We start from the raw sequence: 17,156 nt of genomic DNA, 5'->3' as shown, positions 1-17,156 counted from the left end.
ATACTGTGTGTGCTATTAGAATAGTCCTGATAAAGTCACTGTAGGAGCCTTAACTTATGAAATTTTCTGATTTGTATAATTACATTTTCCATCCTTCATGTCTGATTACCATAGGCTACAGTTGCATATAAATACAATGCTTTGCTCTTAGTACTCGTACTGGGACCCGTATCACTTCTGCTTCCAGTACAGTGTTCACTTTCCAGTTTATACGCAGCCTGATTGGCGATGATAAATGAGGGTAGAGGCTGAAACAAAATACAAGACCTGTGAGCTTCTCCCTAGCTGTAGGAAATGTAATTGAAAGATTTAGAAAAAGAATCTGTGCATTTTACATCAATTTCCTTAATTAAAGAAAGCAAGATCCATATTTCCAGAATACTGAACTCTAAATACAGAAAGTCTTTTGTCTAACAACTTAATGTAAAGGATAGCCAATACACCCCTATCCTGCTATAACGCTGTCCTCAGGAGCCAAAAATCTTACCGCATTATAGGTGAAACTGTGTTATGTTGAACTTGCTTTGATCCGCTAGAGCGCGCAGCCCCATCCCCCGGAGCACTGCTTTACCGCGTTATATCTGAATTCATGTTATATCGGGGTAGAGGTGTTATTGTAGTTTGTTTTAGAACAGCTGTCAGTGGTAAGCCTCACTGCACTTAATGATTGAAATAAACATATTGGACCTGATTCTTCACTTCCCACGCTATTTTTACAATGGCGTAATTGCACTGGGAACAGTGTGGTGACCCCAGCATAGCACCAGTGACATGGAGCAATGAATTAGGCCTATGTAGTTCTTGGCAGCAACTTTTCTGATACTTGAATTAAGAGGCATTTTCCCAGCACAGAAAGAAGTAAGGAACTGAGGTTTTACCCCACATAAAAGTGAAATTATTGGTCAGTCACTCTGGTGACACATCTATCACCATTAGGTAGTTCTGAAGATCCCAGGACTTGCCGCTCCCCAACACACAGCTTATTTCTTCATGCGGAGTGCTACTCCAAGTCAAACTCTCCTTCCATCTCCATTTTGCAAGTGCTCGTTGAATAAGGAAATGGGGTTTGAATGGGTACATTTTCTTGAAGTACCGAAGATGTTAAACACACTTGCTAGTTTGCAGCAGCTGAAAGCTTTCAGAAATAAATAAAGATGATATGGGAGATGGGACACCATAATCGTAAGGGGACAAAACGGCAGTCATGGTTGTGGAACAGAGCCAAAGGGGTAGGTAGCAGAACTAAAAAGGAATCCTAAATTCCATCTTCAGTAGAAGACTGTCAGGTCAATACAATATAATGAAGCAATGAATCTGGTTTCTTTGTATGGGCTGTTGAAGGATTGTTTTGTTCAAATTCTAAAAAGGGGAGCTAATTTGTTTAGAACTCACCAGAACCCATTTTTCCTGTTCCCAGTCAAGTTTTCTATAATATTTGTCCCAGGTTCTTTTATATCAAATAACTGTCTATGGGAGGCTTGTTCTTTTACTAGTATGTCGTCAGGAAGAATTTTGATGCATTTGGGAGATTAGGCACGAATTGGAATTTTCTAGGGTGAAGTCCTGGCCCCAGTCAACTCAATGGGAGTTTTGTCACTTACTTCAGTGAGGCCAGGAGTTAATGCTTAGAGCACATGCCCCTTTCCCAGGGTGACCCCGTGATATCACTAAGAGGTCTGATTGGGAGCCCAGGATTTCAAAGATGAAATATGGTTAACAGAACCTTTGCCCATCCATTCTTTCAAGCAAACCTCAGCACTGTTAGGTTTTTTTTCTTTTTAAGAGATAGCATGGTATTAGTGAAACAGCACCCTACAGTGATTTATTTTAATATAAACTCATACAGAGGCTGGAGCAACTCTTCTCCAAATCTAAGACCATTGCTTTAAAGATTTTCCCATTTTAATTTCCAGTTGCATTTTCCTCCATATCCATGTGTATGATTTCTGTGTAGAAACTGGGAATTAAATATTTCAGCTGGGATTGTCAAAAGTAACTAGTAATTATCAATGTTCAACTCGAGACATTTGAAAAGAGCCTATTTTTCAAAAAGCGATAAACATCCCTCTCCCCATCTGAAAATCAGGTTCCCCCCTTCAATGTGTCTCACTATAGGCACCCAAGTCACTGGTCACTTCTGAAAATCTTGGTCTCAGCCTATAAACCAGGCTATTACAATTTTCACTTTGATAAAAGATATCTAAAATCCTTCACATCCTGAGCATGAAGTACATAGATTCAGCTCTTGATAGGGGAGAGTAGGGTGATTGAAATCTTTCCATTCTTAAATTGACTGTTCTGTTGAGAAAATGGTCCTATTTGCTCCAACGCACTTGTTTCTTCTCCTTGAAACCATGGTCCTCATCAGAATAAATTTCTCCCCCAGTACAATCTGACTTGCAGACCAGAAATGTCTTTGGTCGCTATTGGGTAGCATAATGGCATAGAGGTCACCCCACCACATCCTCTGCTGTCAGGTGTGGCACGGCAGGTGAGCCCTTACCTCATTCTCCCCTTACCCAGGATGTGACCAAGTCCAAGCAGGCCTTTGTCATACCAAAGAGCACCCCCTTCGGAGTCTCATTTATTTAACTGGAAAGGACAATGTGAAAACATAAAAAGGTTCAATCAGCTACTCCACCGAAGCTCCTCACCTCTTGCTTAATCATCACTTGTATACCTTGCCCCACCAGCCCCAAAGTGTTCTCAGACTGGATTCCTTGCCTGGAGCTTGGCCTTCTGCTGGGCATTTGGATGGATGCCACTCTTGCCCTGACACTTCTCTCAGCAAGTCCTCAGTAGCTCCTCAAGAGGGCCCATACCCAGTCCATTCTGGGCTGCTCAGGTCTCTTGCCTGGGAGCACTTTCTCTTTGGGCCTATTCTCTCTCTGGGAGCCTCTGCTCTCCAGGGGAGACCACTGGTAGTAGCTTCCTAACCAGCAATGCTGAGAAGTCTCTCTCCTCAGGAGATTCCTCTGTTTTAGGGCTTCCTCACTGAGCCCTGATTAGCCTTTATTAAGTCCAGGTACTTGCTAACTGTCTCCCAGCCACCTAGGTAATTAGTTACTCACTAGTGGATCTGGCTTGACTTGTTCTCTGTAGCAGAGCCTGTCAGAGTAGGCTAGCTTTTTGACTCTCTCAGAGGGCAGCTACCCTGTGACAGTAGGTAACTCAGGAAGAATACTGTGAGTTTGGTTTGCTTTCTTCACCATTCATCTTAATTTTTGGTTGTTAAACAATTTTTGTTTTTTTCTTTTCATTTTTATTATGGCTTCTAGTTATTGGTGACTAAATTAATGATTCTTTTGCAACTCTGCTGAAAATTCTATTTAAGGGCATTTTTTAAAAACAGACTTCCAGCTTTGCCCCGTCATAAACAGATAAGAAAAGTTAATAGCACAGAAGTACTTTATACCTCTTTGACTGTAAAGGGTTAACAAGTTCAGTAAGCCTGGCTGTCACCTGACCAGAGGACCAATCAGAGGACAGGATACTTTCAAATCTTGAGGGAGGGAAGTTTTTGTGCTGTGCTGTTAGATTTTGGTTGTTGTTCACTCTGGGGGCTCAGAGGGATCAGATGTGCAACCAGGTTTCTCTCCAATCTCTCCAATACAGGCTCTTATAAGTTCAGACTAGTGACTACTAGGTAGATAAAGTGAGTTAGGCTTATGGTTGTTTTCTTTATTTGCAAATGTATGTTTGGCTGGGAGGAGTTCAAATGTGTATTTGGCTGAAAGGAGTTCAAATTGGTATTTTGCTGAAAAGATTTTAATTTGTACTTGTATATTTAGGCTGGGAGGGTGTTCCCAGTGTCTATAGCTGAAAGACCCTGTACCTATTCCATTTTTTAAAAATTTACAAAGATAATTTTTACTGTTTTTTCTTTCTTTAATTAAAAGCTTTTCTTGTTTAAGAACCTGATTGTTTTTTTATTCTGGTGAGACCCCAGGGGACTGGGTCTGGATTCACCAGGGAATTGGTGGGGAGAAGGAGGGAAGAGGGAGAGAGAGGCTGATTTCTCTCTGTGCCAGGATTACTTTCTCTCAGGAAGAGTCTGGGAGGAGGAAAAGAGAAGGAGGAAGGAAGGTGAATTGTCCTCTCTGTTTTGTGATTCAAGGAGTTGGAATCACAGTGATCTTCCAGGGTAACCCAGGGAGGGGAAATCTGGGAGAGGCAACTGTGAGGGAAAGGGTGTACTTTCCTTGGGTTAAGATCCAGAGGGTCTGGGTCTTGGGGGTTCCTGGGCAAGGTTTTTGGGGGACCAGAGTGTACCAGGCACTGAAATTCCTGGTTGGTGGCAACGCTACAGGTTCTAAGCTGGTAATTGAGCTTAGAGGTAATTCATGCTGGTACCCCATCTTTTGGACGCTAAGGTTCAGAGTGGGGGGAATTATACCATAACAGCCCCCCTAAATCCATTGGAGGCTCTGTACTGAGACATCAAATAATCCTGGACTCCAGTGTTGGCATTCAGAAGTCTTTCTGATGTGCAGGCACCATCAGTTAGTAAGGTCTTCTGAGGCCACCATCCCACCAATGAATCTGTGTGGGTGCAAGAGTTGACCCATCCTTCCTTTGCAGGCTCGAGCCTGACATCTGTTGTGGCCACAGTGATTTGCACACACAGAATTGCATCTGTCCGCTGGCTGCAGGTAGAATACTGGAGGCTGTTTTTACATCTGTGATGTAAGTCTCTGCTTTTAGTTAGGTGCATGGGGATAATTTTGTTTAGTTAAGCATGTCATACTTTCTGTCAGTGGCTTTTCAGGAATCTGTCAAACTTTCCTTTGTCCACAAATGTAGGAAGAAGTTTAGAGATTTGGGGATGAATCGTTCACCAAAATTTGGTTTACTTTGTTAGGGCTGAATTCCACCCTGCCTACTCACCTTGAGTATGTCTTATCTAGAAGTAATTCCACTGAAACCAACATGAGTTAAGATGGCAGAATTTGGCCCTGAATGCATAGACAATTTGGCTACAGTCACAGAAGTTTGACTGAGGTTTAGCTACGGATGCATCACGATGTCCAAATCTCTTATTTCACAGCTAATGTAATGCCTGGGTATGAGATGAGTATGATTATCCCTATCTTACAGATGGAGAAACTGAGGCATAGAGACACAACATGAGCTGTCGAGTGAAGTCATGTGTGAGGCAAAAGCATCAAGGAGTTATGAACCTCATTGACCTACTGCCACGCTAGACTACACCTTCTTTCCCTTTTTCTACTTGGGAAAAATATTATATCATGTTAATGGGAGTTTGTGTTGTATATAAGTTTCATTTCTGGTACCCAGTGATGGAAAATAGAAGCAGCAGAATTAGTGAGCTGCTTGTGCATGCCCCTTGAAAACCTCTTATGAAAATTTCAAAAGATTTAAAGACAAACCTCTTGCCACTCTGACTTTGAGGGGAAAGGTCACATCCCCCGAGGGTCGGTTGGAGAATGCCGACAGGATAGATACCAAGAACCTCCTGATGGCATTCCATGGTGGAGAAGCTGCAGTAGATATAAATAGGGACATTTTCACACAGATCAATCCTCAGAGATTCTGCTTCTAAACTTGGAGAAGAAGGAAGGAAAGGTAAGGAAGTTACTGTAAAACCTGCAAGTTCCATCCAGAATCTGCCAGAAGGCAGCAGCAGCTAGAAGGAGAAACAGGCTGATGGTAGGAATGACACAATTCTAATCCCGGCAGGAAATTAGGGGGACTCAGCAGAGATGCCAAGAGTGGGGCAGTTTCTTGATCTGCTCCACCCCCTTTTCACCACTCAGATGGCACAAGGGGAGCCAGTCAGCCTGTAATTCTCCATCTGAGAAGATGCCTAGTGTGGGGAAGTCCCCAGTGTGTGTAGACATAGCCTGGTGGTGCGAAGAAGTGTCCTGGACAGAGAGGTGGGGAGGAGGAGTGACTGGGGTGCATACCCAGCTGGTGGCCCAATCCCTGGGAACCAATGGCAGTTGGTTGTAAGTTAGAAATGCCCCCAGGCTGCTCTAACCTATATAGGGCCTGGGGAAGAGATTAAAGATCTGTAATTAGAAACTGATTACAGAAGAGAACCTGACCCAGTATATTATCACCAAACAGCTGCCTGGTCCCATGAGGACATTTCTGGGGTTGTGGGCACAAACTTTATCATCAAGAATATTTGTTAATTAAAGACAAATTCAGTAAAATACAGTCAATAGCCTGCAAACCTGGAGAGCTGCAGTTCCAAAGGCCCCAGCTTGCCTTTCAGTGTCCCACAACAGTGTAAGAGCCAGTGCCACTGGAGATCCACTATTTAGTGCAGTGGTTCTCACCAGGGGTCCGGGGCCTCCTGGTGGGCTGTGAGCAGGTTTCAGGGGGGCTGCCAAGACAGGGTTGGCATTAGACTTGCTGTGCCCAGGCCAGAAAGCTGAAGCCGTATCCGCAAGGCTGAAGCGGGGCCCTGAGCCCCACCAACTGGGGCTAAAGTTGAATCCTGAGCTTTGCTTTGTGGGGCCCCCTGTGGTGTGGGGCACTGGGCAATTGCCCTGCTTGCTACCCCTAATGCCGGCCCTGCCTTCTGTATGCAGAAAAGACTGAGTTGTAGCACAGGTGGGCCTTGGAGTTTTACAGCATGGTGTCAGGGCGGGCGGTGGGGGAAGGTGTCAGACGACAAAGGTCGAGAATCCCTGCTTTAGTGGAGCAATGTTAGAATCATGTGCTCTGTGGTGGAGCTGAACTCAACCCTGTTAGGGCTTGTCTACATTTACATTTTATAGCGCTCTAACTTGCTGGCTCACAGTGTGAAAAAATCAACCCCTGGCCCCCTGAGCGCAGCAAGTTGGAGCGCTTTAGAGCATTAGCATAGACTGGGCTCAGAGCTAATCCCCTTTTGGAGGTGGATTACCAGGAGCGCTGGGAGAGCTCACAAGCAACCACATTCACACTTCAAATCACTGGCATGGGAGCACTGCTGCGCCAGCACCAGGGCCGGCTCCAGGGTTTTGCTGTCCCAAGCGGCAGGGGGAAAAGCCATGATCGCGATCGAAGGCAGCTCCACTGCTCCTCTTTCTTCTTCAGCAGCAATTCAGTGACAGGTCCTTCCCTCTGAGAGGGACTGAGGGACCTGCCGCCGAATTGTTGCCGAAGAGCCTGACGTGTCGCCCCTTCCCCTTGGCCACCCCAAGCACCTACTTGCTGAGCTGGTGCCTGGAGCCAGCCCTGGGCAGTGCTTTGAACTTTCCAGTGCAGATGTAGCTTCAGTCATTCCTGTTACTGTCCCCTGTACCTCACGGTGACAGTGGAGCTCAGCTGGGCTGGTTCTGTCCGGAGTCCCTGGACGGAAGCTTCAGGGCTGGCAGTGAGGCTCCTCCCTAGAGGCCTTTGGAATTCAACTGCCCCTGACAGTCACCCAGTGCATGAGTTTAGCAGCCTCCATAGCACATGCAGGGGGCAGTTGACTGTGCTTAGATTGTGAGCTCTGGCAGGCAGAGGTGGTCTTGTTATATGTGAGCACAGGACCTAGTACAATGGGGCCCGGCTCACTGATTGGGGCTCTAGATCCTACCAGAACACACACAATAAGTCTAGATTTGAGGGAGGAAAGAGGCCTTACTTGTTCCTAACTAGTTTTATTAACAGATACTTGGCAATGGCAGTGGCTATTTTATGCAAGCTATTCTGAGTTGCTTATACAACTTTAAAAAAATAATTTAGTTCAGTGCTTCTCAAAGCTGGTCCCACTGCTTGTTCAGGGAAAGCACCCCGGCAGTCTGGGACAGTTTTGTTTACCTACCGTGTCTGCCGGTTCGGCCGATTGCGGCTCCCACTGGCACGCAGTTCGCCGCTCCAGGCCAATGAGGGGCTGTGGGAAGTGGCGGCCAGCACATCCCTTGGCCGATGCCCACTTTCCACAGCCCCCCTGGCCTGGAACGGTGAACCGCAGCCAGTGGGAGCCACGATCAGCCGAACCTGTGGACAGGGCAGGTAAACAAACCATCCTGGACTGCCGGGGGGGCTTTCCCTGAACAAGCAGCAGATCGGCTTTGGAGAAGCCTAATCTAGTTGACCAGACAACAAACATTTATTAAAAAATCAAATATAGTAAAATGCTGGGGGTGACAGGAAGGCCCCCTTATCCCACCTCTACCCAATGTGACTGCATCTGATTATCACTATCCCAAACAAACAAATAAAATGCCCCCATAACCGCCCCTTGGGTGTTTGTAAAGGCTCTGCCATGCCATCCAGTCACCCCTGCACTAGGCAGATTGTCTTAAATAGGATCTATTTTTGTTTCACCTAATCTGAATGACTCTGCCCCAGTGCACTGCTCATTATATAAAGTACAGCCCACTCATGAATAGAAACAGGCAGAGAGAGATGAGTGTGACAGTGTGCTCCACACATCACTAGGATGGCACCTCCTGGTGACTTTGAGGGATAGCACAGAAGGTCTGTGCCTCTTCCCACAGTTGCATGCCATTTCTCTACCTCTCTCTTTGGGTCTACAGCCCCTGTCTCATTCTATGAGCTGCTGTTACCTCTTCATGACTGAGTCCTCTGGCCACATGAATATACACATGTTCCCCTTTGGGGTACCAAAGTCTTTCCTCAATGGCAGTCTTCCCATTCCATGCCTCCTGGTGCCACTCTCTCAGTGGCTGGCAGGTGAACCCAGGCCAGACCTTTACTGCAAGTTCCAGCTCAGAGAGCCTCTAGCCAGCAGTCAAGGTCTGTTCCCTTGTAGACCTTACTTCCTTCCCCTGAGCAGTGTCTGTCCATCTGTCTGTCCATCCATCCTTTCTATCCACCTGGCTGGCTTTTCCCCCCCGGTTTGTCAGCCTACCCACATCTCCTTTCTCCCTAGCAGCTCTCCTTCTGTTTCCAATTCCTGTCTTTATAGTCCAGCACAGCTACTTCCTCTCCAGCTGGGCTCCCTCTCTCAGTCAGGGATTGCTTGGTCACCTGATTCCCCTCATGTCATAAACAGATAGTTAAGGGTTAATGTCTCTTTTACTGTAAAGGGTTAACAGGCTCAGTGAACCTGGCTAACACCTGACCCAAGGACCAATCAGGGGACAAGATACTTTCAATCTTGGTGGAGGGAAGTCTTTGTTTGTGCTTTTTGGGTTGTTCTTTGATCTCTCTGGGAGTTAAGAGGGGCCAGATATGCAACCAGGTTTCTCCAATCCTTCTGAAGTCTCTCATGGTCAAAATAGTAAGTACTAGATAGAAGGTGGTTTAGTCTTTATGTTTGTTTTCCTTATCTGCAAATGTGTATTTTGCTGGAAGGATTTTACCTCTGTTTGCTGTAACTTGTATCTTATGCTGGGGGAGGGGAGCCCTCTGGTTTATGTAAGCTGAGACCCTGTAAACATTTTCCATCTTGATTTTATAGAGATAATTTTTACTTTTTCTTTCTTTAATTAAAAGCTTTTCTTTTTAAGAACCTGATTGATTTTTTCCCCTTGTGTAAGACCCAAGGGGATTGGGCCTGAACTCACCAGGGATAGGTGGGGGGAGAGGAGGGGGGAAAGGGGAATTCCTCTCTGTGTTAAGATTCAAGGAGTTTGAATCACACTAATCTCTGTGTTAAGGTTCAAGGAGTTTGAATCACACTATCTCTCAGGGTAACCCTGGGAGGGGAAAAGAGGGGGAATGCTTTATTCCTCTTTGTTTTAAGACCCAAGGGATTTGGGTCTTGAGTCCCCCAGGGAAGGTTTTTAGGAGACAGAGTGTACCAAACACTATATTTTGGTTGGTGGCAGCATTATCAGTTCTAAGATAGGAATTAAGTTAGAGGGGTACATGCAGGTCCCCACTTTCTGGACGCTAAAGTTCAAAGTGGGAATTAGATCCTGACACCTCAGCTGTGACTTGTTGGGCTAATTAGCCCTGTTCTCACTGCACTAACCCTTTCAGTTGCAAGTCTGGAGTGAAACCTCCATCACAATCAGAGAAATAGAACATCCTTTACTATATTTTACAAACTGCACTGAGTAAAATGACTGCTGGTAGCCGGGCTCTTCTCAGCAATTACATTTAGCGTGAGATGCAATGGCATCATTCAGTCCCTGGGTGAGTCTATATAGAATATAAATGCACTTGTCTTGGAATGCACAAAACATTCTTATTGTGTTATTAACAAGTACTTTCCCTTTCAGATTGGTGTCAAATCAAAAAACATCAGAGTTATCGGCTAAAGGTATGTGATATCTGCCTGGGAAGTTACCCCAGTGTGGTGGCCTTGTGCTTATTTGGTTGGATGCTTTCCTGGAACTGTCCCTGTGACACACAGAAACTGACCTGTCTTAACACAGCCTTTACAAATGCCTTTCCAGATATACCACACTAATGTTACCGGTTCCCAAAGGCAACAAAGTGAAGGCTGTAATAGTGACAACGGCAATAGCACTCCAGCCAAAGAGAATTCCCTAGTTTGTAGTGGGCAGCAGCTGGCATCAGCCCCAGGATAGCCTTATGGTGGTGTGCTGCTGTAATTGCTGATGTCCAGTCTTGTTTCTACTCAGATCAATGGAGAGGGAAAGCGGAGCAAAGAGAAAATGCAGCCCTCTCTCTTTCTGGTGCTGGACTTTCCCTGGCAGCCTTTCTGCTGGGGATCACAGTCCAGCACATGGTCTGAATCATCCACTCTGAGACACAGCAAATTCTTACCAGTGTCTGGCTGTTTAAGACATTGTATTTAGCTGCCTCTGTGTCTCAGAGGGTGTGTCTATACTGGCTCATGCCAGCTGACTCAGGCTTGTGGGTCCTCAGGATGCAGGGCTAAAAACTGCAGTGTAGAAGGTTTGGGCTTGGGCTGGATCCCAGGCTCTGAAATCCTATGAGAGGGTGGGTCTCAGTTCACATCCCAGGGTGAAGTTCATGAATTGGCAAAAAGCCAGTGGAGATGGTGATGCATTTGGATACCTCTCTGGGACTCCTTCTGGTCAGAACATCTTTCAGGATCAAGAAGATGAAGGCCCAACAGTGTCATGGTGGATCCCAGGTTGATGGTGGGAATGGCGGCCATAATGGCAAAGCTCTCTACTTACAATCCACATGTCCTGCTCTTCTGGTTGCGTGACTCCTACACACAAATTGTGTCCAAACAGGCTGTCTACCTCATTCCATCAAAATTAACCAATAAAATGCATATTAGTGTTTTTGACTATACACATTTCCTCCATTTTTAGACTCTCTCAGCCCATTGTCATGCCTACCCTTGACTTGACCATGAGCCTTGTGACCCTTTGAACCAGTCACTCTGTTTTAAATCTTGGTGCTTTTACAAATAATTTTATGTAATGGGCCGAGTGGAACTTCTGTTACCTCGGGCAACTTATAACGTGTGCACAACATCTCTCTGGAGGGACACTACTAAGAGGAGCATTATTTCAGCTCAGAATTAAATAGGAAGATAACCAGAAGTACTCAACTCTGATCATTAAGAATCCTATGACAGTTTCTCTTTCCAACTTAAATGCCCTAGGCACATTCTAATTTGTGAAGTTCCATTCTTTCCACCTCAGTCTCAGAATTGTTTCAGTTGCATATGAAAGTCTGTTCCACTTTGTGTCATAACTTATATAGTGTTGCTGTGAATTGATAAATGATTGCCAGGTTTTCCCCAAGCAGTGACTGCATTTGTGTGAGGGGGTGAAGTGATGCCTACAGTCTATGCATATGAATAATTTTAGTAGGATGAATTATTTGAGCAAGGCAGGGCGGGGAACCTATGGACTATGGGCTAGATCCAGGCCGCTGCTTCATTTAATCTGGCCCATGGCCAAGTCTCCGCACTGTGGGCCAGAAGCCACTGGGTTGCCAGAAGGTCTGGTTGGCTTCACGCAGCTCTCGGCGGTGACCAGCATGTCCCTGTGGCCCCTAGGTGATCAGGGAAGCTTCATGTGCTGCCCCTCTAGTGCTGGCTCCACAGCTCACATTGCCTGGGAACTGTGGCCAATGGGAGCTGCGGAGGTGGCACCTGCAGGTGCGGCCTAGGTGAAGCCCCGAGCCTCCGTGCCTCCCCCCCCCCACTGGGCTGTGGGTGGCCCATAGCTGATTTTTTCTGTGGGTCAGTGGCCCCTGATGGAAAAAAGGTTCCCCACCCCTGTAAGGGTTCAGGGCCAGGCACATAATCAAGTGATTTCAGGATCCAATTTATAGGTAAAGGTGCAACATCAGTGCTGGGTACCTTTACTATTGTAAAAATTTTGTTGTAACAGATTAATAAACCTTTTTATTGAACTTTCAGTTCAATATTTCTAATGTCCGATGTTACTGGTTCAGGTTATAGGAAGAAGTATAAAGAAGATGTTTTTAAGAAGTACAGAGTAATAAAGACATGAAGAGTCGTCTTGGTGAGAATGTGATTCTAAACACAAGATACACAAAGCTGACTATTCTAGACAAACCTCTTCATGAAAATGAGAAGGAACATGAAATAATGGCCATGGGGTGGAGACTTGCAAAAATCATTACTAAACAAGCTAGTTCTGTAATACTATAGACACCCTATTTAAACCTGATAAAGATGGACAAACACCACAAATTGTTGTGCTGCTGGGAGCTGCAGGGATTGGAAAAACAATGACATCAAGAAAGATCATGTGCGATTGGGCATCTGGAGAACTCTATAAGGAAATGTTTGACTTTGTTTTCTACATAAATTGTCGGGAAATGAACCTACTTACTGAGCAGGGAAGTGTGGCTGACCTGATTTTTAAAATTGTTCTAATACAAATGCACCGATTAGAAAGATTTTGGTGACGCCAGAAAAACTTCTGTTCTTAATTGATGGTTTTGATGAACTGAGATTTCCTTTTGACAGTCAGAAGATAACCTATGCTCTGACCCCTGGAGAAGAAGCCAGTGGATATCATACCGAGCAGTTTATTTAGGAAAACAGTTCTTCCTGAAAGTTATTTGATAATCACTACAAGGCCAACTGCCCTGGAGAAACTGGGACAGTGTTGGAGTGGTCCCAGTATGCAGAGATCCTGGGATTTTCTGAAGCTGAAAGGAGAGAATATTTCCACAAGTTCTTTCGAAATGACAGCCAAGCAAGACAAGCTTTACGATTTGTGAGAGGAAATGAAATTCTCTTCACCATGTGCTTTGTCCCCATCGTGTGTTGGATCATCTGCACTGTGTGAAACAGCAGCTTGAAAAAGGTGAGGATCTTGCACAGACTTCAGAAACAACCACTGGAGTGTATATACTCTACCTTTCCAGTTTAGTAAAGGCTCTAAGAAGCAATATGAAACAAAAGATGCAAGCTAATCTAAGGGGACTTTGCTCCTTGGCTGCTTGATGGAATCTGGAAACAAAAGGTACTGTTTGAGGAAGAAGAAATCAAGAAATATGGCTTAGATCAGAGAGACTCTCTTCCCCTCTTTTTGAATGAGAATGTATTTCAAAAGCAGCAAAGAATCCTGTGGCACCTTATAGACTAACAGACGTTTTGGAGCATGAGCTTTCGTGGGTTTCAAAAAGACATTGATTGTGTGAGTGTCTATAGCTTCATTCACTTAAGTTTTCAAGAGTTTTTTGCAGCTTTATTTTATGTCTTGGAGAAAGATGAAGAAACAAGAAATGATTCAGGGACTCCCAAGAAAAATGTAAAAACATTATTAGAAAACTATGGAAACTCTCTAGAAATTATTTAATGTTAACAGTGCGATTTCTGTTTGGACTCTTAAATGAAGAAAGAATGAAGGACATTGAGAAAATAATTGGCTGTAAAATTTCACCTAAAATTAAACCAGATTTACTGAAGTGGGTTCAAGCAAAACAACAAACAGATTTATTCCCTTTTAGTCCCACTGAGTATAATGTGGAGATGTACGAGCATGACGTGTTTCACTGTTTGTATGAGATCCAAGAACAAAAGTTTGTGAAAAGTGCACTGGATTTCACTGAAGTAAAGTTAAATCGAAATAAATTTACCCAAATGGATCAAATGGTTCTTTCATTTTGTGTAAAGAATTGTCATAGGCTGGAGTCACTTTATGTGAATTGCTGTGAATTTATGTTTGAAGACCATGAGGAAGAACTTCCAACCCCAACAAATGGGTTATATCAGTAAGTATTACCAGAGCTCAACATTTTTCAGTTTTTTTAATAGAATAAATGTTCTTTTCCCATACATCTCGATAACTAATATATGGTTGAATCACTCACCACAAAGCAATTCTAATATTTCAGCAAGCTAATGAAATAGTTATGGAGTTTCCTTAGGCTCAAACTACCAGGATATTATCTCTTATAATGATTGCTTGGTCTTCTCTGTTCTCTCCATTACTGGAAAGTTTTCTGTCATTTTTATGTGTATGAGACAGGAATAGGGATGCAGCTGAAACTAAAGAATTCAGGGGAGGGGAATGTGCTTTGTGTCAGCAATTGAAAAAGGAAGTTAGAGAGCTCCTCATGAGACCTTGCTGACTTTTCAAAGCCCTTCATCAGGGAGCCAGCAAATCACATCCTCAGTTTAAAAACTTCTCAATAAAGGGAGCAAAAATAACTCATGGGCTTTTTCACATTCTCTTTAGCCTAACTCAAACTATCTTCTCATAGTTTAATTTCACGGAACTCACTGAATGTAAAAGATAGAAAGTGACACCTATACTCAGTGAATGGCAGGGAACAATGTTTCTCTTATAAAACACAACAGATATGACTGATGCCTTTTTACTTAAAATCATAGAAATTGTAGGGCTAGAAGGCACCTCAAGAGGTCATCTAGTCCATCTTCCCATGCTGAGACAGGACCAAGTAAACCTAAACCATCCCTGACAGATCTCAAAAACCTCCAAAAAAAGGGAAACCACAACTTCTCTAGGTAACCTGATCCAGTGCTTATCTATCTTTAGCTGAAATTTTTCCTAATATCCAATCTAATCTTCCTTGCTGCAAACTAAGCCTATTACTACTTGTCCTACCCTTGGTGTGCATAGAGAACAATCTGCTCACTGTCCCCTTAACAACAATTTTTAAAATATTTGAAGACTGTTATCATATCCCCTTCAGCCTCCTCTTTCTAGGCTAAACATGCCCAATTCTCTCAACCTTTCCTTGTAGGTCAGGTTTTTTAAACTTCTTATCATCTTTGTTGTTTTTCTCTGTACTATCTCCAGCTTGTCCACATCTTTCTTAGAGTTGTAGCACCAGAACTGGACACAGTACTCCAGCTGAGGTCTCACCAGTGCTAAATTGGAAGTAACTGTTCTGCTCTATGTCTACATTGACACTCCTGTAATACATCCCAGAATGCTAATTAGCATTTTTCACAACAGCATCAAACAGTTGATTATATTCAGTTTGTGATCCACTACAACCCCCGGTCCTTTTCCGCAGTTCTACTGCTTACCCAGTTATCTCATTTGTTGTTGTGTGTTGATTTTTTTCTTTCTAATGTGCAGTATTTTGCACTTGTATGTATTGAATTTTATTTTTATTGATTTCAACCTACAATTTATCAAGCTTATTGGAATTCTAATCCTGTTCCCTGAAGTGCTTGCAGCCCCTCCCAGGTGATGTCATCCCCAGATTTTATAAGCATACTTTCCACTCCATCATTCAAGTGATTAATAAAAATATTGAATAGCACCATACTCAGAATAGTTGCCTGTGGACCCCACTTGAGATTTTCACTTGAGATTGCTGTCAAACTGGGAGGCTTAACTATTGATAACTTCCATTTTAGTATGTTTTTCATCTCCATTGTAATTTAATCTAGACCACATTTCCCTAGTTTTCTAACAGAATATCATGTGGGACTGTGTCAGAATCCTTAGTGAAGTCCTGATAATCACATTTACTACTTTCTCTACAAACCACTGGGCTGGTTACCCCATCAAAGAAGTAAATTAGATTGGTTTAGCATGACTGGTTCTTGACCAATCTACGTTAGCCATATTTATCACCCCTATTATCCTCAAGTACTTATAATTGATAGTTTTATAATTTCCAGGTATCAAAGTTAGGCTGAGTGGTTTATAATTCCCTGGGTCCTCTTCCCCTTTTCAAAGGTAAGTACTGTATTGCCCTTCTCCAGCTTCTGGGACCTCATGTGTCCTCCCAGAGTTCTGAAAGATAATCGCTAATGGTTCTGAGTGCATGGCTACACTTGCAGATGTAGGGCGGTTTGAGTTAAACCAGCCTTCGTAGAGCACAGTAGAGAAACGCTGCAGTCTGTCCACACTGACAGCTGCCAGTGCACTGGTGTGGCCACATTAGCAGCTCTTGCAACGGCCACAGAGAGCAGTGCATTGTGGTAGCTATCCCAGGAGGCAAGTGTTGCACATGCTTTTCATGGGGGTGTGTGTGGAGTGGGATAGGGAGTGTGTTGTGCATATGTGGGGGGGAGAGAGTGGGTTTTTGGGTGGCTGAGAGCATGTCAGCATGCTGTCTTGTAAGTTCACACAGCAGCAACCCCCTCTCCCCGCCTCTCTACTGGAGCATATAAGCATGTCTGCTGTCAGAAATGGAGCTTTGAAAGGGCATATCCACATATCCGCATTCCTGCAGCAATTCCAAAACCAAGACAAGAGTGGCCACTTGACGTAAGGTGATTATGGGACGTTTCTGGAGGCTGATCAGAGCGCAGTAATGCAATATTTTGTTCACACTGACTCCCGGGCATTTCAGCCGGTGCACATCAAATGTTACTCCACTCTCCGAGGTGGAGTACCAGGAATGCTCTAGCTGCGCAGTCCGAGCACTCTACGTGCCTTGCCAGGGTGGACAGGTAGGGAGCTAGGGTGCCCGGGGCTGCTTTAATGTGTTTTAACTTGCAAGTGTAGCCAAGCCTGATATTGCTTTGGCTAGTTCCTCATGTAATCCAGGGTGAATTTCCTCAGAGTCTGCCAACTTGAATAAGTCTATCTTACCTGAATATTCTTTAACCTGTTCTTTCTCTATTCTGGCTTGTGTTCCTCCCTCCTGGCTTTTGATATTAATTGTGTTAGGGATCTGGTCACAGTGAATTTTTAGTGAAGACTGAAGCAAAGTAGGTGTTAAACGTCTCAGCTTTCTTGATGTCATCCATTATTAGCTGTCCTTCTCTGTTAAGTAATGGACCTACACTTACCTTCATCTTTTTCATGCTCCTAATGTATTTATAGAACCTCTTCTTACTGCCTTTTATATGCCTTGCTAATGCTCAATAGTGGAGTAAAACT

At 44.1% G+C, this 17,156-nt stretch overlaps 1 pseudogene; it reads left to right on the top strand.

Moving 5' to 3' along the window:
• The window catches only part of LOC115651212, a 67,450-nt pseudogene that overhangs the window by 33,040 nt on the left and 17,254 nt on the right, over positions 1–17,156 (top strand).

Source organism: Gopherus evgoodei, chromosome 4 (assembly GCF_007399415.2).
Source record: "Gopherus evgoodei ecotype Sinaloan lineage chromosome 4, rGopEvg1_v1.p, whole genome shotgun sequence".
NCBI classification, from domain to species: Eukaryota; Metazoa; Chordata; order Testudines; family Testudinidae; genus Gopherus; species Gopherus evgoodei.
This window is presented reverse-complemented; position numbering and strand designations above follow the sequence as displayed.